Consider the following 13,829-nt stretch of genomic DNA (forward strand, 5'->3'; position numbering starts at 1 on the left):
ACCACCCGCCATTTTGAGTTACCATGAAAACGTTATAAATGCGTATTTTCTCCCTATTTGAGGCACATCCCAGTACAGGATTTTGACCAAACTGACAGAGTACAATCACCCGGTGATACTGAACACAACCATACTAGCGGCTAACGGTTAGCATGTTGCTAACCGGAAGTAGCTATAAGAAGCTTGTTCAAACTTCTGCTTCACAGATTTGGTGAATTTTAGGATTTTCTCCCTTTTTAGGCACTTCTCAGTACAGGATTTCAACCAAACTAACAGAGTAACATCACCCGCTGATACTGAACACAACCATGCTAGCGGCTAACCGTTAGCATGTTGCTAACCAGAAGTAGCTTTGGGAAGGTCCTATCAACTTCTGCTTAGCCAGGGTTCTTCTGCCTTTACAGACAGAGAGAGGGCTGCAGCTGTCAGTGAGTCTCCATGACAACGCTGCTAGCAAGAGGCTCCTAGGAGGTCCATTGACTTAATATGACACCTTTCGACGGCCGCCGCGGGGGCTGTGAAGGCCGTAGGAAGCTGAAATTCGCAGTGTTGCTTCCTGTTGCTATTTCTGACGGTACGGTATGCACCAAGTGGCAGGCGCCTTGCTAAATTTCTTCAGAAATTTTCTAGTATTCTTTACTTCTTCTTCCGTCACGATTAATGCGGCCCGAACCGTAGCGTCCACCCCCACAATATAGGTATCAAAACGTCCGGCTCAATTACGAGATGTGTGCTACTACTTTTATTGGGGTTTCGAGTTACCATGGCAACAAAATTAGCGAAAAACCAACCCCCAAAAAACCCATAATAATCAATGGAGTCGGGTAGAAAGAAAGCCTCAAAAAAGCCTCCAAATGACCATTTTCAAAGCTGTACTGTGTCGCCATGCTTTCACCTACGAACAACGTTTAACTTCCAGTTTGTAGATATATCTGTGACCTACTCAGAAGTGAAAACGGCATGTGGATATCTTTTATCGTCTCTTCACAGTTACTCCTCAAAGCTCATGTCCAAAAATCAGTGAAATCATTGTTTACAATGAAAGTCAATGACGGAATTCTTCAACTGCCAGAGTGGCCCACTCTAGCTTTTTTAAAAATTTCAAAACTCCGAACAACTTGACCTTACTCGCTCAATTTTCACTCTACGTAGACAAATTATACATCAAAACGTAGGTATTTTTGTCTTGATTCGGGAAATGTAACCCTCATTGGTGTGGCATTTATAGATTTTTCGCAAATCACCTCAGACCGACACAAACCCAAAACCTCCCCCATTCATTTCCTATGGAGCGGTTTTGAAAAATGACGTCTAAAAATCCAAAACATCACATATTTTCCCATCGTCGCTACTCCTAAACCGTTTTAGGTACAGGCATGAGACTTTCACACATGAATGTCCCAACCCTTCTGGCACTTACAAAAAAGGAATTTTGTGGATAACTGTTACGGTTTTTCCGCAGGAACAATTTGTTCGGGAGTAGCGAATGTGCAAAATCCTAAAAACGCTTTGGAGCTGCATTTTCCCACATCATCCACTTTTTTACATCGTCGCTGTGCCTACACCGATTCTTGTACAAACATAAAAATGTGCACCATAGTCCTCAAAAGCCTGCTGATACTCATGGTGAAAAAATTATTTTGATATCTCTTATACTTTTTGAGCTACAGTGATTTGTTCGGAACCGTTTTAAGAGGATTTCTGAAAATCCATAAAAATCCCATTTAGATCATAATTTTTTACGCCTTTATTAAACTTTTTCCAGCAAAAAACGATAGCTTTTCTTCTTCCCCTATCCGTTACGAACTAAACGCAGAAAAAATTACGTCTCTACCATTTATAGATCAGGAGATATGAAGCGTTGTTCGGGGCAAAGTTCTCCATTATAATCCAATGGGACTTATTGTGAGCAAAGTCTCTGCACTTCGGTAGACTCGCCCGCTGCAGGTGTGTGAGTGAGTTTCCATGACGACGGAACTCTGAGGGCCAGAGGGAGAAGCTCCATTGAGATACAATGGCAACTTTCGACGCCCGCTGCAGCGGCTGTGATTAATGTAGGAATCTGATATTCGCACAGTCACTTCCTCTTAACATTTTACAATTTTCATGTGACTTTCAGCCATGTGTCAGTTTTCTGTCTCATTTTGGATTTCACATGCTTTCCTATTGGGCCTTTGCTTCCAACAGGACCTGGCATGATGCCCAGACACGACCCAATTGGCCAATACAGCACCACCCACATGTGGGAAATGGCACTACACACCATCTTGGTCAAATGTTGAGTTCTGGGCCCAGATGTGGTGAGGCTGAGTTGCTAAAGGAGGCCAATCTGTCCCATGAACTTTGGTCACGTTTGGTGACATTAAGTATTGGCACCCCTCTTTGAGGCACTTCCCAGTACAGGATTTGGACCAAACTGACAGAGTACAATCACCTGGTGATACTGAACACAACCTTGTTAGCGGCTAACAGTTAGCATGTTGCTAACCGGAAGTAGCTCTAGGAAGGTCTCACCAACTTTTGCTTCCCAGAGTCTGTTCTTACTTTTGAGAGAAAGCTCCACAAGAAATTTGGGCTACGTCGCATAAAGCATCTCCAAGCTATGAGGTGTCAAACATCCAATGCTTTTCAATGGGGGACCAAACCCCTTATGGTCCCAATACTGCATGCCCATATACGGCACTACAGTATAGCTCAGATGGAAAGTGCAGGCTTTGCATGCAAGAGGTCGTGGGATTGAAACCCGGCGTGGGAGACTAAGATTTTTGTGTTATAATCCCCACAGTGTGTATATTAAAACATGTGTGCTGATCCCATGAAGTATTTTTTTGTACCACCCGCCATTTTGAGTTACCATGGCAATGTTATAAATTACGTATTTTCTCCCTATTTGAGGCTCATCCCAGTACAGGATTTGGACCAAACTAACAGAGTACACTCACCCAGTGATACCAAACACAACCATGTTAGCGGCTAACCGTTAGCATGTTGCTAACCGGAAGTAGCACTAGGAAGCCTGTACAAACTTCTGCTTGACAGATTTGGTGAATTTTAGGATTTTCTCCCATTTTAGGCACTTCTCAGTACAGGATTTCAACCAAACTAACAGAGTAACATCACCCGCTGATACTGAATACAACCATGCTAGCGGCTAACCGTTAGCATGTTGCTGAACGGAAATAGCTTTAGGAAGGTCCTATCAACTTCTAATTAGCCAGAGTTCTTCTGCCTTTACAGACAGAGAGAGGGCTGCAGCTGTCAGTGAGTCTCCATGACAACGCTGCTAGCAAGAGGCTCCTAGGAGGTCCATTGACTTAACATTGGCACCTTTCAACGGCCGCTGCGAGGGCTGTGAAGACCGTAGGAAGCTGAAATTCGCAGTGTTATTCCTGTTGCTATTTCTGACGGTACGGTACGCACCAAGTAGCAGGCGCCTTGCTAAATTTCTTCAGAAATTTTTCTAGTTATTATTATTATTATTATTACCTTCAAAGAACAGAGGGAAGTTTTTCAGTCAACAGGGGCTGGAGAAGCTTCGCTCAGCTGTTGCCTTTGACAATAATGATGAACTGGAATAAATCTGATTTGTCAGCTGTAATATTTTCTTAATAAACTCAGTCATAAAATAAAAGTTGTTTCTTCTGTTTTGCCAAACTTCTGTGACAAAACATTTCGTCTCTATTTTTAATACATACATATAATGCAGCGTGTCTTATATGTGGACAAAGACACACATAGACACGTAAATTCGCGGTGCGCCTTATAATCCGGTGCAGTTTATATTTCGAAGTATACAGTACATAGACTTGTTTGTTGGTTGCACTTTATGTTTAACAATTAATCTCCAACTCAGTTAAAAGCCATTCTCTTGAATAATAATATTCTGATTAATAAAAACAGCTACATTTATTGTTTTAAATAGTCCTTGTTTATAAACATCTTTATCTACAGGCCAATGTTTGTTCCTTGTGGTTAATGCAGAGAAAAGTCAAAATTAAATCACAATTTCTGTTGAAATATATCACAATTTGGATTTTTGGCAAAATCATACACTCCTACTAAAAACTGGTTACTGTATTGCAGAAAACTAATTGGCCTAAGCAAAGTTTTGCAAGCTGGTTAAATTCATGGATTTTCCTGCTTAACACAGAGACATCAAGCTATGGTAGTTACCTTAATGAAAAAGGATTGTCCAAAATTAATGAATTAATTTCTTCCTTTGAATTCTGTGTTCTTAAGGTAGGTAGGTAGGTAGGTAGGTAGGTAGGTAGGTAGGTTGGTGTATTTATATAGCCCTTTTCAGTAACGACACATTCAAAGTGCTGTACATGACAATACAAACAAACAGGGAAAACAAAGGAATAAGCTAAATGAATCCTTGACTAAAATGCTTTTATTCATTACCAAACATACAGGAGATTCATCACTAAAAATTCTAAGAAAGCTACAGAGAGGATAAATCCCCCACTGCATAGCTTGTAAGGGGGGAATACCACCATAGTTTGAAAACTTGATTTCAGGCTCTGGAATTCTTTATAAATAAAATGAATTATATTAAAAATAAAATCATTGGCATCCTCCCAAGCATGGTTGCTTCATCCTCAGTAAGCAAGGCAGCGTTGGATGTATCTTTAATAATAATAATAACAATATTACATTTTATTTAAAAGGGACCTTTCTGGACACTCAAGGTCACCGTACAAAAAACACATCAATTTCAATAACATTTAGAACCTGATCGGTGTTTGGACTGTTTTGATCCAGTTGAGCTCTGGATCGAATATTAGCTTCATCAAACCTTCTACTTGTATGTTAAACCCAATCACAACCAAACTATTCAGGTATGTGTTGTTTCTAGGGCTGGGCAACGATTAATCGCCCTGATTAATCGCGATTAATCGCATTGTATTTACAAACTCCAAGAATGAATTCAAAAGTAGTGTAAAGAGCACTTTTATTTTAATGTTCTGCTGCCATATGAACAAAAGTGTTGTAACATTTGTAGCACTTATCAGTAACACATATTTAGTGTAAAGCTCAACTTAAACATGTAAAACAAAAAATAGCAATAATAATAAATTAAAGCTTATTGCCACTGACAGGGAATTCTCTTTATGGGGAAAAAATCTACCAAAAACAGGCAATTTCTGAGGTAACAGCAGGGAGCAGCATTACCATTTTATGTTCAATACCAAAGTTTAACTTGGCAGTGGTTACAACTAACTTGTTTCTGTCATATTCCATGCTGGAAGAACTTTAAACTGAAATGCTTGCTAACTCGATATGCTTGCGTTGCTTGCGTTTATTTGACGTTGACACGCAGTTTTTTGTTGTTGCTTTCTCGCGTGCATATAGTGAATGGCAGGGAAAAACAGGCAAAAACACATGGATACTTTGAAACGCGAAGCGACTTCACCGACGGCTACTAAGCAGACCCCCCCGCTCCGCTCCGCACAAAACTTGTTCCGTTCGCCAACTCACCGCCTCGCCTAAGCAAATAGCGTACCGCGAGCGAGCTATTTTTAGAAACGTAACGTCACATCACGTGGTACGCAGTAGGGCAAGCTTGCATAGTCCGTCGCTGTTTCGCTGTAAAAGAGACGTGCGTTACCCTTGGTTTTACTAGGTAAATGACTGCTTTTTCCAAATCTAAAACCATGGTTTTAAAACATTGTTGCTATGGAACGGGCAACAGCGACTCGAGGTACGCTGATCAGCCGCATATGAATGTTTTCTTCAAGACTGCCAAGGAGAAATGTGTGCGCTGGGTACACCGGTGCGGTCGGCCTACACAACAGTTCAACCCGGAAAAAGTTACCAAATTCAAGTACATATGTAGCAAGCATTTTGTTGGAGGAAAGGGCCCAACCGAAGAACATCCTGACCCAATTCCAGCGACATCAAGTAGTGAACAGGTAAGAGTATTTTGGTGGCCGACATGTTAATAATGAAGCGCCTGCTACCATGATAACATATAGGCTATCATGGTAGCAGGCGCTAACATGATACCCTGCTACCAGGATAGCTTACTCAAAAACATTTCAAATAAGACAAACATTAAACATATACCGATCCCTGGACTGACGTAATAATCGCCGCGCAGGAAAAAAAAAAACAAAGCTTACCGTTCGATCAAGTCGGCCCGTTTTCCGGTTTTTTAAGCCCTCGACACTCAAGCCATCGTTTGAGCTGAAGGTTGGTGTGTTCTTCGACAGTGCGGCCAGTAATCCGTGCGCCTGGGACATCGTCTTGGGAAAGTTTAACGGCTATAAAGTCGGTCATATCGCTGTTTCTGTTGCGCGTGTAATAGCTGGTTGCTACGGGCATTCTCTACCTGTATGCCCTACCTAAGCGGCAAAGGGGGCGTTGCTCTTGAGACGGTGACGTCACATGCGCGGTACGCTATTCCTGCGGCAAACACCGCCTTCCGCATGTCGGCTTTGTTTTTTTCCAGCCAGCACCTTTCTTACTCTGAATCCGAGGCTTGGCTGACAGCGAGGTTATTGGCGCATTATCACCACCTACTGTTCTGATTCAAACCCCTACACCGCAGCAACAGACCTTCACAAAATAAAAGCATGTGAGCAACATGCGTTAACGCTCGTTAAAGAAAATATCGCCGTTAATAGTCTAATGAGTTAACGCGAAATTAACGCGTTAACTTGCCCAGCCCTAGTTGTTTCTGATCGCTACCTGCTATTTTAGATACGATTAATCTCTCCTTAGTAAATGGATATATACCACAGGCTTTTAAAGTAGGCTAGCTGTTATTAAACCTCTACATAAGACACCTTCTGTTGATCAAGATACATGATTCACCTCTGCCAGATTATTGAAAGCCTACGTGTGAATAAACCATCCAGCGTTCCCTGATTGCCTTGTCAAGTTTGACATTGTTTTGTGTGTGGATATCCCTGCCTTGTCTAGCCTTTACCATATTCTCCAGTTGTCGTCTGATTCTGGTCCCTCTGCCTCTTTAGTAAGCCCTTGACAAGCCCTCTTGAAACCTCAACCTGGCTGTATTTCATGTTTCTGACCCTTGTCTGTATTCTGGAATTCTCTCTGCAAGCCCCAAGTCTTCTCTGTTTGAGCCCTGCACCTGTGCTGCCTGCTGCTCTCTTCCCAGCGCTGCATTGGAGCCCTCAGACCCACAGATCAGTTCTTGTGCACACTTCTGGACGCAGAGCAGGTTAGTGGCTTTTATTCAGTGCACTTACAACACCACTGAGTTGTGCACGACCACTAACCTCTCTCTTTCCTCCGCAGTGGATCCAGTGTGTGTTTCCAGCAATTACTTGAATGAGCTCACTTTGATTATGCTAATTGTTTTTGTTTTACCACTCCTATTATCTGGCTGAATTATTGGGTCCTCTGTCTGAGCAGGATTAGGTTCATTTAAATCCTATTTAATGGACAGATTCTAGTTTGTCGATGGTAATAATAAATCTTCTTCAACCTACAGGGTTACTTGTGGAGTACAACGGGATTCCGTGCTTGGGTCCAATTTGCTTTAATACCTATATATACAGTACTTCCAACTGGTAAAGTTATCAGACAACATGGGATTACTTTCCACTGATGCTATATTTCTCCATAAATCATGATGAATCAAATCAATTAGTTAGACTACAGGCATGAAGTGATACTATCAAAAGGCCATGGTGGCCAACCCACCAATTGCAGTTCATCTTGCAATTGGTGGCTTGCCAATTCGATCCCCTGCTCCAACCGTCTTTTGGGTCATCGGACAAGTTGAAGCACTGTACATTTACAATCCATTTACCATCAAAACCTGGATGACTTTAAATGTTCTGCTTTTAAACTTCTGACACTACAGAAATTGTTATCTTTGGACCAGAGTCTTTGAAAAGAACTACTACTTAACGTAGATGGCATGGTAACAAAGGTAAAAACCTCAATGTTATTTTTGACCAGGACATGTATTCTGAATACCATATTAAACAGGTTTCTAGGGATTCCTATTTTCATCACCAGAACATTGCCAAATTAGAAACATTCTGTCTAGGAGAGAGTCTATCAGGGTCTATTTTTCTCACTCTGCTGAGTTGTCCTACTGTTCTCCAATTTGCATGGCTTGTTGTCATTTCAGCTTTTAACTTTTTGTTCTGTCATTTTTTTTACACTCGGTCTGCTGTTCTGTTAGCTGTGACATCATCCAGGGGAGATAGATCATCCGCTATTACCATACAGCATAGAAAGGATTCCTGGATCAATGTGCTCCTGTGCTTTTTGTCTCTGCTGTCTTCTCTAACCCCCAGTCGGTTGAGGCAGATGACCGTTCACACTGAGCCTGGTTCTACTGGAGATTTTCCTCTCTGTTAAAGGGGAGTTTTCCTTTCCACTTTCGCTTCTTGCATGCTCAGTATGAGGGACTGCTGCAAAGCCATCAAAAATGCAGACGACTGTACACTGTGGCTCTAGGCTCTTTCATGAGGAGTGAATGCTGCTTGTCAAGACTTGATGCCAGCTCAGTAGCAATCTACTGGATTTCCTTAGATAGGAAACTTTTTGACAAATTTATATAATTTGATTGAATTTGACGTTGTAAAATGCCTTGAGATGAAATGTACAATGAATTGCTGCTATATATATCAGAGGTGGGGACTCGAGTCACATGACTTAGACTCGAGTCAGACTCGAGTCGTTAAAATCACGACTTGAGACTTGACTTGAAAAAATGCTCAAAGACTCGGACTTGACTTGGACTTTCATGCCATTGACTTCGGACTTGACTCGACTTGAAGCTGTTTACTTGAAAAGACTTGATATTTTTTACTCAAAGTCTTAAAATTTAAAACACATTATTTATAAAGTGGCGTCATTAATTAATTTCACTCATTCCGTATCAATATGCACAGACCGTCACTATGTTTTTCCTCTCTCCTTATGTATGTATGTATGTGTACGTAGCGGCAGCACAACCAATCAAATTAACAGGATTTGGACATTTAAAAAAACGCGGCGAAGCTACAGAGCTCAGGGAACGAAATAACCGCTCGAATATGCTTCCGCGAGTAATTTCTTTTGGCTACGTAGGTTATGAACTTTCAAATAAAAAACGAACTGCAACTTGTAAAACATGCAAGAAAAGAATATCGGATGGAGATGCCACGACGTCCAACTTTGTCCGGCATTTGAAGCTTCACAAAGAGCGGTAGGTGGCACTTTTCTTTTGCTGTAAGATAGTTGACTTTAGCTAACTTCGTGTTAGCATGTGTACTCCCGGTTAAATTGGTGATGATTTACCCTAAATCCGGTCCTTCAAATGCCTCCACAAATAATGTGCACCGTATTAGCTCAGTAAGCCGGTGGATAGTGAGCGGGGCTCCGGAACAGAAAGCCGGCTGCGCCACCGAGAGGCTGCGGCTGCGTACAGCTCTGTACCAACTCGCGGACTTTTTCACAAAAAATGCCGGCAAACTCGCTGGAAACCACTCATCTACCGAGTCGTATAGTGCATGACCGCCAACGCCTGCTGGAATTACGGTCATGCAGTGTTTTTTGGACTTGTAACCACTTCTACGCTCGACTGTTTACGCTGCTTTGGAGCGCTCCGCTCTCAAGACCCAGAGGCCGAGGAGGCCGCGGCCACTTCCGGCAACTCGCGCCGGAGTAGAGTGAAGAGGAAGCGGCTGAGCCGGCCAAGGAAGCGCGGCTACCGTGGAGGGCTAGCAGCTAAGCTAAAGGCTAATGGGCCTTTCAGACAGGCTGCGACGACCGCACTGCTGCGCTGTGAAACCCATTCTTTTCAATGGCTTGCACCGCGTCAGGGCGGTTTATCGCTGCGTCGAGCAAAGCGCAAGCACAGCGCAGCGCACCGCTTCGAGCGCGGCGCGCCGTGACGAATGTACGCGTTGCCATAGAAACCGCAAATGCGCTGCGCTGAACCCCGCGGCCAGCGCAGCGCAAATCGCTTCCTGTCTGAAAGGCCCTTAACCCATTTAGATCGCCGCTTCCATCCATCTTGCTCTCCAACGTACGCTCACTGGACAACAAAACGGACCATCTACAACTCGAGCTCTCTGCAAAGAGGGAGTTTAGAGACTGCTGCGCTCTGTCCCATCATGATGATGAGCCGGGTCTAGTATCATCTAAGGATGGTTAGTGTATTTGAAGACATCTACGTTGGGAAATTATATTGACAATATATTGTTTACTGCAGTCAGTGCATTAAGTCAACTGTTTTTGACTTAATGCACTGACCGGCGTGACTGTCACATGTCGTACAGACCCATTTCCAAGTGGTATAGCTTTGCTGGGGAAAAAAAAGACCAAATTGTCCCAAATAAATTTTGTGTTTAGAATATCTGTCCCATATTTACGGAGGACTGAAACTAACATACGTAGAAATAAAAGCAGAAAAATAAATGCACCAGACCTTCCTGAGTTTACTTGTGATAACTTCATTTATACTTATTTCATTTTTTTAAAACTATGTTGTAGTGTTGATGTTTATTTATGAAAAGAAGGAGTAAACTGAAGTCAAATGTAATTCATGAATGGCTGTAATTTATTTTCTGACATCTGTTTACTTCTGACAGATTTGAAGAATACCAGATGAATAAGAGGATCACAAATGAACCTCAACAGCCTTCCATATCACAATTTCTGGACACTCGTGCTGGGCAGTACAGTATGAATCATCCACAGCAGAAAGCCATTACAAATGCCTTACTACGTGACTTAATTATTGGTTGTAATCTGCCCCTGTCTATTGTGGAAAACAAGAGTTTTCGACACTTTCTGACAGTAGTCGACAGCAAATACAGCCCAATATGTCGCAGAACAATGACATCAAAAATAGAAGATCTTGCTGCTGAGAAACATTTGATGTTAAAAACCCAGCTGAGCCAGACTGATCATGTTTCAGTGACAGTGGACATTTGGTCAGACCGAAAGATGAGGGGTTTCCTTGGCATCACTGTGCACTGGATACAAAAAGGAATTGAGAGGCTCGAGGTAAAATCAAAACTGTTGGCCTTTGAGCGCTTCAAAGGCTCGCACACAGGTGAAAGAATCTGTGAAAAGTTTGAAGCTGTATGCGATGAATACAACATCAAAGATAAGCTAGATTACATTATAAGTGACAATGCTGCCAATATGCGAAAAGCATTCACTGTATGCTTTCCCACTGACCAAGGTGAGGAACCTGATGATAATCACCATCTTGACGACCCAGAGCTCTGGCATGACTTACCCTTGGAAGATCAGGAAACAGTCGGTGCTTCTTTGGGAAAGAAACATCGCCTGCAATGTTTTGCTCACACACTTCAGCTGGTGGTGAGAGATGGCCTGACAGAGACCAAAGTGGCATCTCCTGCCCTTTCAAAGCTATCTAAGCTCAGCTCACTACTGCACACAAGCACAACATTGAAAGATGTGTTTGAAGCTGAATTTGGTGAACGGAAAGGCATCCCTGCTTCTGTAATCACAAGATGGAATTCAACAGTGAGACAAGTGAAGGCGGTTCTTCAATGTGAACATCTAAAACTCTGTGCTATTCTTGAAAAGGCCGGGCACAAGAAGTTGTTATTCACAATACGAGAGTGGAACTTGTTGAAGGAGATTGTGGACATCTTGAAACCGTTTGAAGAAGCAACTGATTTGACACAAGGTGAGAAAATAGTCACGATCAGTGCTGTTGTTCCATCCGTGCTGTCCCTCAATCACCACCTTGAGAAACTGAAGCCGCAAGTCCGTTTCCTGAATGGTCTGGTCAGCAGTCTACAGGCATCTTTGAACAAAAGATTTCTTGGAATTTTTATCAGTGTGCAAATGGCGAGAGCAGAAGAAGGGATCACTGCACCCTTTTCAGATCCAGTGTACCTCAAAGCAGCTGCTTTGGATCCAGCGTTTTCTCTGTTGTGGGTGGAACACCATGTGTTGGGCAGTCAGGACATGAAGACAGAAGTGACGCAAAAAGTTAAAGGTAAAGACTGTATTTGGTGTTCTTTTTCTGTATTATTTATTTATTGTGTAAAATTCTAATACAGACTCTTTTGCCGCTGTTACTTGGATGTTTTCTCAGATCTGATCCTGGAAAATGCTGCAGATCCTGCAAAGTTGGAGCAACACGTGACTCCTGGTGATAAAGATCAAAAGGACTGTGAAGATGGAGGACTGTTTGCTGCTTATTGTAAGAGGCAGAAGAAGGATGTCCAGACAAGTCCAGCACTACAGCTAAGTCATTACCTCCATATTGCTGATGGACAGAACGCCCTCTTGTTCTGGGCAATGAACATGCACACTCTTCCTTCACTGTTTAATGTGGCCACCAGAGTTTTGGCAGTGCCTGCTTGCAGTGCTCCAGTGGAGCGCGTCTTCAGCTATGGTGGCATCATTTTACGTCCTCATCGTGCACAAATGACAGACAGACTTTTGGCCAGTTTGGTCTTTTGCAAATGCAATGCAGAATAGTTAACTGAAATACAGTATCCTCAATTGCAGATTTGTTAATTGTTCAGTTGATATATTTGTTTTGTTTCTTATGTCACTCAAAACATGGACACATAAAAATACATGTTCACTCAGTGACCAGGTCAGAGAAAAGAGGAAAAAACTGCTGTTATGGTTCTTTGTATTGTGCTGTGGAAATGTCAGCATTTTTGTCTTTTTTTTATTGAATATCAAGTTTAACAGAACTGCGCAGTAAAGTGGTCCAATTTAAAAATGTTTTTTATACTTTGTGTTCAGCTACACATGTTCTATCATCTGAGATAAATACATATTTTAAAAAGAACAAATGGTCTATTATTTGAATTTTATGTATAATTGCGAATTATATATAAAAAAATAAAATAAGAACGACTCGAAATGACTTGAAATTAAAGGTTCCTGACTTGAGACTTGACTCGACTTTACCTGTCTTTACTTGAGACTTGACTCGACTTTACCTGTCTTTACTTGAGACTTGACTCGGACTTGAGGACAGAGACTTGAGACTTACTTGAGACTTGCAACACAGTGACTTGGTCACACCTCTGATATATATATATATAAACATTGAATTGAATTGAATATTTGCCACCTAACGTCTTTCTGTTTTTGATTTTTGGCACATATAAATGTTTAACTTCAGAAAGCATAAACCACATTTTTAAAAGGATTATTTTGTTTATTAGGGGACAAAAAAACTGTCCCAACCAACCTGCCCCATGTAAGAAAATGTCAGTGTGTTTGTAGAAAGGCTGGAAAGATTTGCTTCCAGCAAGTTTTAGGTTCGGATAAGTATTAAAAAGAAAAAAATAGTATTACCAGGATTTTGTCACTATCCCATTATCCAAATGTTGTGTTTGTCCTTCAGGCCTCCACCCTTCATTCTCTGTCCGTCCTTCCTCCCTTTTCTTCCTTACATCTTTGATTTTGCTCACCAAGTGGCTCGAATTAATCTGGCAGATTGCAGAGGTTTGTGACAGGACTATATAGGGGAGTGAGCAGGTGAACAGGAGTGAAGATTAATTACTGACATGGGTGGAGCTTATCAGGAACAGGGAAGTGACTGGAAGAAAACTGACACTGATTGGATGGTGACTGGAGAAGAGGAGTGACAGGGTGTTGACTACGAGGTGAGCTGGCAGATAGCTGGCAGGTGAACTGATTGACTGATTAAAGGCTGGATACAGAGAAGTAATGATAAACAAAATTAAACCACAATAAAATCCAAACTAGACCATAAGCCAAAACAGAACCTAAACCTAACACTAAACAGAACACAAGCTAACAGAAACCAAACAAGAAAGAACCCGAAACCAAAACTGAGCTTTAAAGCTGGAGAGTTTAACTAATAGATCAAAATAAACAGTCAAAAC

The sequence above is a fragment of the Fundulus heteroclitus genome, unplaced genomic scaffold (genome assembly GCF_011125445.2).
Source record: "Fundulus heteroclitus isolate FHET01 unplaced genomic scaffold, MU-UCD_Fhet_4.1 scaffold_600, whole genome shotgun sequence".
In the NCBI taxonomy this organism is placed as follows: domain Eukaryota; kingdom Metazoa; phylum Chordata; class Actinopteri; order Cyprinodontiformes; family Fundulidae; genus Fundulus; species Fundulus heteroclitus.